The sequence below is a fragment of the Aotus nancymaae genome, unplaced genomic scaffold, assembly GCF_030222135.1.
Source record: "Aotus nancymaae isolate 86718 unplaced genomic scaffold, 86718_ANA_hifiasm-v0.15.2.pri h1tg000051l, whole genome shotgun sequence".
Classification (NCBI taxonomy): domain Eukaryota; kingdom Metazoa; phylum Chordata; class Mammalia; order Primates; family Aotidae; genus Aotus; species Aotus nancymaae.
Genome location: NW_026988465.1, coordinates 8,416,227 through 8,423,966, shown reverse-complemented (window position 1 = coordinate 8,423,966; position 7,740 = coordinate 8,416,227). Strand labels below are relative to the sequence as shown.

The following is a 7,740-nucleotide window of genomic DNA, read 5'->3' as shown; positions in this document are numbered from 1 at the left end:
TCAGATCTGGAACCATGTGAACACATGGCATGTACTCAAGAATGGTTTTGTAAGGAGAGAGAAAGGAAGCATAAAAGCATACCTTGATGAATATTGTTAATTGGCCTTAACAGGTACAGTATACGTGTGATTATTAATATCAATGTTCTTGTTACTGATTTATTCATAAGACCTGGTTCATAAGACATGGTACTGAGCTCAGTGTGTATTGCTTTGTTTGTTTAAGTGTGGCATCTTTGTATGAGCAGAATATTCTTTAGCAAGATTTGAACCGGCTCAAACATGTAAAAATAAATGACATGGATCTGAATTTCAGAGAAGTCTTACAGAGTATAAAAACAAAACTAAACAACAACAAAAGAGATGCCACAAGAGTGCAACATACAGCATGAGCTGAGTCCGGCGGGTGGGACCGAGGGCAGCCCTTTCTTTGCCTTGATGATGGAGCAGGAAGAAGTTAGAGCAGAAACATCAGGCACCACAAGATCATTTGGGGAACATCCATTATTCAAACTATCTCTCTCTCTCTTTCCTCTCAACCCTTTTTATCTCCAAGTCATTTGCTAGGCACAAGCAAAGAGTGGAAGACGAGGAAGGGTAGGAAAAAAGCAAAGATCTCAGCTGATCATAATACGAAGTTGCCACTAACGATCACAGCAAACACTTACATTGTGCTTACTCTATTTGTGCCGCGCACTCTTGGAGTGCTTTACATGTACCAGTTCACTTAATTCTCACAACAGTCCTATGACTGTTCCCATTTTACGGATGAGGAGGCTGTGGCGCAGAAAGGCCAGAAATGTTTAAAGAGCAGAGTCATAATTCAAACCCGGGGGTCTTGTCTCAGAGCCACTTGTCTCAGAGCCACTTGTCTGCTACTCAGAAGCACAGAATGAAGAAGACAGAGGGTTTGGACTTTCAAATTCCCTTCCACATGCACATATCTAGTACGTAGGAAACTCTTTGAGCACCTGGCCCCAAGCATGGTGTCTATTTCAGTGTACAAGTTCAATAAATACCTGACGTATCAAAGAATGTTTTGTGTCTATTAGTGTGAAACCCTTTGCAACATACCGAGTCCATAAAACCATAAAATCCCAATTCGGTTGGCTTGGAAATAGCCTCTTTTCCCTCAGTGGAGGCTAGGAGGGAGCTTATGCCACTTAGAAAAATACATTTTGATAAATTTCATTGCAATACTAATTTAAAGATCATCTATCTTTCTAAAAATAACAAAGAGACCAGATTAGAACAAGCTTTCTTACCTGTCCCTAACCTACAAAGTGTCCTCAGTGAATCAGAAAGTATGACAGAGAAAAAAACAAGAGGCACAGAGAGGAAATGAACCAAGACAACACAACTTCACAGCAACCGGAAGGAGAGACACACGCATATATACACCAGTCACATTCGATGTGTGTGGTTGCTCAGGAGGGAAATGCTTACGGCCGCCTTTAGACGCAAGTCTGCTCGCTGCATGGAGAGGAAAGCATGAGCATGCAGCAGGACTAGCTGTCACCTGCCCTCTGCCTGCCCAGAGAGAGGGCCAGAGCGTCAGGGAGGAAAGATGATCCACCAATGGTGCCATCCTGCCCTTGGGTGAGTTCTCAGCCACTTGCTGTGGGCTGTGGGGGAGAACGGACTCACTCAGGCTCCTACTTCCTGAGTTGGTGTCAGACATCTGGTGGAGTTTCCCCACTGTAAACACCCCTCAACTGGGGCAGGGAGGATCTCAACAGGCCCCAAAGAGGAATGAGTGACTCCAGGTCTCCAAGTTGACCTGGAGGTGCTGGTTTTAGTGCAATGTTAAAACTCACATGATTTCTACTTTTGAAATTGCTCCGGGTAGATACTTCCTGGTGTGTAAGTACACAGCCCCTCCCTCTTCCTACTGTCATCAGAGAGCTTACCTGACAGCAACTAAGCTTTTACTTTTCCTGAGTTATTTCAGTACTTCGAAGTGTGGACCGTCACTTATTCTTCAGAGTGGATTAGAATCATTTACGTCCTTTTCAGCCTCTTTGGGCGTGTGTCCCAGGTGGTGAGAAATGGTGACTGGGAATTGGATTATGTGTGTGTCCTAGCCCTGTAGTCCTTAGCGTCATCTCCAAGGGGCTGGAGACAAGTGACAGCACACTGTGTTCCTGTCCATAGTGGGCCGGCCACAGCTCCATCCTCACTTTTCTCTATGTTTATTCTTTCACTTAACCCATTCATTCATACATTCATTCAATTACCTTTCTTCCACAAAGGACTGGAGGCAACCTTTTTATCTTGCTGAAATTATTTCAAAATAAAGACCATCTACAATCATAAAGGGGAGGGCTGTTCTGAAAGGGTTGTATGTAGTTCCAAGCTATGCAGAGATCAGCCACCAATCTTTTCTCTGTGGTTGTGTTAGTGAGAGTAGGCTCTCTAGTCATTTAAACTCCCTTCTTCCCCTGCCCAGAAGCTGGTTTCCCACCCAGAACTGGGTGTGAAGAGCAATTGTCCATGACAGAATCCTGGGAATCAGCCAAATAGTTTTCTTCCTTGTTTCTGTTTTCTTCCAAGCTTGGTTACTTTCAAGGACATTCCTGTTCTAAGAACGGGGAAAGTAGAGTTGGTGGAAAAGAAAGGATATGAAATCAGTGTTTAGCGCTCCACCATTTCTTGTTAATTGGTTAATTTATTTAACAGTTATTTAGTGACTGTCACTTTGTAAGTCAATACTTAAACAAGATAGCTGGGCATGGTGGCACATGCCTGTAGTCCCAGCTCTGCAGGAGGCTAAGGCGGGAGAATTGCTTGAGCCCAGGAGGTCAAGGCTGCAGTGAGCTATGATTGCACCTCTGCATTTCAGCTTGGGTGACAGAGTGAGACACTGTCTGTCTCAAAAAAAAAAAAAAATAAGAAGACAGAGAAGACTAGAAAGATACAAGCAGAGGTGTAGGAGAGGACAGGCGGTATGGGTTGAATGATGTAACACCCAGTGCCTCTTCCTCTACATGTAAATAAGGGAAAGAGCTATCTTGAATGGCTGTGGTAAAGATTCAATTGGATAGCAAATGTTGAAGCATCTGGCAGACACGGGTGTCTGAGGTCGTCAGTGTCCTGCCTCCCTCCTTCAGGCCTCACTGTGACTGAGCTGGCTGCTGACAACCTGAGTCTGTATCTCACGACCTGAGGGCTTTCTCCAAGCCACATAGAGCCAACTGTAATTGCCCAAATGACAGATGAAAACACCCAGAAATGAACTCCTCATGGGCTACACATACTCCAGCTCCCTCAGTCCTGAGTGGAAGAATCTACATGGGCTCAGGCTCCAGTCGCCCACGGTGGCAGGGCCCTTTATAGCTTCTCTCCTTCCCAGGGTACTCCTTCGCTCCCCATCAGTTCTTCCTGGGATAATTTCTTAAACTACATGTCCTCAAACTCTGCATCCGGGTCTGCTTCTGGGGAAACCCAAGCTAAGCCCGCCAGCCACCCGCTGTTCTAGGTACTTAAAGAGCTTAGTACTCTGTTCTCCAATGACCAGCTCTCTCTCCATTTGGCCTTAGACTCTGCGTTGTGATTTCCCACATATCCATTCAAGGGTTGTGGTGGGGGAGCATCCTCCTCCTCTTCTGGATCCAGCTTGGAGGGCACAGGCACAGCTCGGGAGAGCGCCTTAGGCATGTCTCCATGCAAACCCGCACAGCACGAAGATGCGTCCTACTGCAAATGACCTTCACTTTCTCCTGCTTATCTGTCACCGTCATGACTCGTTCAGTCAAGATTTCTGAAGTGTGAAACACAAATAGGAGAACTTTATATAGTACAAGATGCAAAGATAGAGCATTAAATCACATTGAGCCTGACCTTAAAACCTCTCTAACTCTTGACTCCTCATCTTTTTAACAAAGAGAAAGTTGTCCTGAGGCTAGGAGCCATCAGCAGGCAGTGGGAGCTAGCTCTAAATTAATAGCATGGTTTAATTTTCCTGTTTTTGCTTTTTTTTTTTTTTTTTTTTTTTTTTTTTGAGACGGAGTTTCGCTCTTGTTACCCAGGCTGGAGTGCAATGGCGCGATCTCGGCTCACCGCAACCTCCACCTCCTGGGTTCAAGCAATTCTCCTGCCTCAGCCTCCTGAGTAGCTGCGATTACAGGCATGCGCCACCGTGCCCAGCTAATTTTTTGTATTAGTAGAGACGGGGTTTCATCATGTTGACCAGGATGGTCTCGATCTCTTGACCTCGTGATCCACCCGCCTTGGCCTCCCAAAGTGCTGGGATTACAGGCTTGAGCCACCGCACCCGGCCTCCTGTTTTTGCTTTTTGTGATTACCTTATATTAAATCACAATGGCCCTGTTTTTTAATTTATAGGAGTGGTATAAACATTTCTTTTAAAATATAAATGTCTTTGAGTTTTTTAAAAGTGAGTTAATTAATTAATATATATATATTTTTGAGACAGAATCTCACTCTGTCACCCAAGCTGGAGTGCAGTGCGACCTCACTGCAACTTCTGCCTCCCAGGTTCAAGCGATGCTCCTGCCTCAGCCTCCCAAGTAGCTGGGACTACAGTTGTACACCACCGCACCCAGCTAATTTTTGTGTTTTTAGTAGAGATGGGGTTTCGTCACGTTGACCAAGCTGGTCTCGAACTCTTGAACTCAGGTGATCTGCCCACCTTAGCCTCCCAATTACAGGCATCAGCCACCGCGCCCCACCCAAAAGTGAGTTAATTTAAAGAAAAACTTGTTGCTGACAGTCCTGACAGCCCACAGAATATGGCAAAACCCTGGAAAATGGGGTTTGACTACGAGAAGACTAGGAAAGCCCCATCAGAGCACTGGCTCCTCAAGGGCACAGCTGCATCTCCCAGTGCCTTTCATCCAGGGCCTGCCCGGTGTGTGCCACTGGGCCAGAATTGTGTGGATGTCCCAGGAAGCAGGGGTCCAAGCCACCCTTCTTAGCCACAGCCTTTTTTTGGTCTTCAAAATATACAACTTCACTTTGCCCACAATAGCTCCCAAATGTCCCGGCAGTGATGCGGATTGGTATAGACTACTGAAAATGGGTACAACACAAGCTCCACTGTATGGTAGTTCCACCCTAAGTAAGAATCCATGGGGCGCCAACGTAACTCAGCAGTGTGAGCCAAGGGGACGGGCAGAGGTATCTGTTCACCCACATTCCTTTTCACTTTTGCTTCAGAGTCGAAGCTCTGGTTCATGAAGGTCTGTAATTCACTTAGGAGGTCAATGAATAAGAAATTTTTTTAAACAGCTGCAATACCCTCTACTTTCCAAGGAAAGAGATATATGAGAGTGAATAATTTAGATAAATTTAGCTTGAGAAATTTTTAAAATATTGTGAAACATTTTATACTACGAAAAAGTATATATGAGGTATCTGTATTTTTTTTTTTTTTTGAGACAGAGTCTCGCTCTGTTGCCCAGGCTGGAGTGCAATGGCGAGATCTTGACTCACTGCAACCTCTGCCACCTAGGTTCAAGTGATTCTCCTGCCTCAGCCTCCCAAGTAGCTGGGACTACAGATGCACGCCACCATGCCCGGTTAATTTTTTGTATTTTTAGTAGAGACAGGGTTTTACTGTGTTGGCCACGATGGTCTCGATCTCCTGGCCTCGAGATCCACCTGCCTCGACCTTCCAAAGTGCTGCGATTACAGGCATGAGCCACCGCACCTAGCCTGTATATTCTAAATAATGATAGGAATACAAACATAAATACAAATCTGCATGCTGCCCCACTTTCCAACCCTGAACGCCTGCTGTGCGCCCCTAACCAATTGTGTCCATATCCCCCAATGCCCACTGGGTTAGTCTATGTTCGTGTGGCTATAAATATCTGAGGCTAGGTAATTTGCAAAGAAAAAAGGTTTAATTGGCTCATGGTTCTGCAGGCTGTATAGGAAGTATGGTGCTGGCGTCTGCTTCTGGCGAGGCCTCTGGAAGCTTACAGAAAGCTTATGGCGAAAGATGAAGGGGGAGCAAGAGAGAAAGGTGGGAGGTGCCACACTCTTCTCAACAACCAGGTCTCTTTTTTCTTTTTCTTCTTTTTTTTTTTTGAGACGGAGTCTCACTCTTTCACCCAGCTGGAGTGCAGTGGTGCAATCTTGGCTCACTGCAACCTCCGCCTCCAGGGTTCAAGCGATTCTCCTGCCTCAGCCTCCTGAGTAGCTGGGATTACAGGCATGCACCACCACACACAGCTAATTTTTGTGTTTTTAGTAGAGATGGAGTTTTGCCATGTTGGCCAGACTGGTCTTGAAATTTTGACCTCAGGTGATACACCCACCTCGGCCCCTCAAAGTGCTGGGATTACAGGCGTGAGCCACTGCGCCTGGCCTAAACAGCCAGATCTCGTGTGAACTAACTGAAGGAGAACTCACTCATCACCAAAGGGATGGTGTTAGTCCATTCATAAGGGATCCACTCCCATGCCCTAATACCTCCCATAGATCCCACCTCCAACATTGGGGATCACATTTCAACATGAGATTTGGAGGGCACAAACATTCAAACTATGTCATTCTTCCCCTGGCTTCCCAAGTCTCATGTCCTTCTCGCATTACAAAATACAATCGTCTTCTCCCAATAGTCTCCCAAAGTCTAAAATGATTCTAGTATCAAGTCCAAAGTCCTGTCTCATCTAAGACTCAAACCCCTCTACCTTTGAGACTCTAAAATCAAAACAAGTTAGTTACTTCCAAGATACAATGGTGGTACAGATATTGGGCAAACATTATCATTCCAAAAGGGAGAAATTGGCCAAAAGAAAGATTGTAGAGGCCCCGCACAAGTCCGAAACTGGTAGGGTAGTCATTAAATCTTAAAGGTCCAAGATAAAATCTCTTTTGACTCTGTGTCCTACATTTAGGACACACTGGTATAAGAGCAGACTCCTACGGCCTTGAGCAGCTCTGCCCCTGCGGCTTAGCAGGCTACAGCCCACATGGCTGCTCTCACGGGTGTAAGTTGAGTGCTTGTGGCTTTTCCAAGCAAAGGGTGCAAGCTTCCAGTGAATCTACTATTCTGGGTGCTGAAGGGTAGCAGCCCCCTTTCCGCAGCTCCACCCCACTAGGGAAATGTGTGGGAGCTCCAACCCCACATTTCCCCTGGCATTTCCCTAGTAAAGTTTTTCTGTGGGGCCTCTGCCTCTGCAGCAGGCTTCTGCCTGAGCACCCAGCCTTTCCCATACATCCTCTGGAAACTAGGTGGAAGCCACCAAGCCTTTTTCACACTTGCATTCTGAGCATCTGCAAACTTAACACTACATGGCAACCACCAAGGTTTATGGCTTGTGTCCTCCAGAACTGTGACCAGAGTGTACCTGGGCCCTTTGAGCTGAGGCTGAAGCCAGAGTCTGAAGCTCAGTAGGGCAATGGGGCCCTGGGCCTGGTCCCTGAAACCATTCTTTTCTCCTAAGCCTCTGGGCCTGCGATGAAAGGGGCTGTCCTCAAGATTTCTGAAATGCCTTTGAAGCCATTTTCCCTTGTCTTGGATATTGGCTGCCTTTTAGTCATGATAATCTCTCTGGCAAGTGATTGTTTCACAGCCTGCTTGGATTCTTTCTCTACCACAGAGCCAGCCTCCAAAGTTTCCAAACTTTTACACTCTGCTTCCCTTTTAAATATAAGTTCCAATTATTAAGTCACTTCTTTGCTCCCATATCTGATTTAGGTTGCTGGAAGTAGCCAGGTCACCTCTTGAATGCTTTGCTGCTTAGCGATTTCTTCTACCAAGTATCCTGG

At 45.9% G+C, this 7,740-nt stretch overlaps 1 protein-coding gene across 1 annotated transcript in view; it reads left to right on the top strand.

Moving 5' to 3' along the window:
• Positions 1-1,374: 1,374 nt before the first annotated feature.
• The window catches only part of NEDD9 (neural precursor cell expressed, developmentally down-regulated 9), a 195,220-nt gene continuing 188,854 nt past the window's right edge, over positions 1,375-7,740 (top strand). Inside the window, exon 1 of the mRNA XM_012440295.3 lies at positions 1,375-1,599. The gene's annotated coding sequence lies outside the window, so the exon portion shown is untranslated. The remainder of the gene's footprint in view (positions 1,600-7,740) is intronic.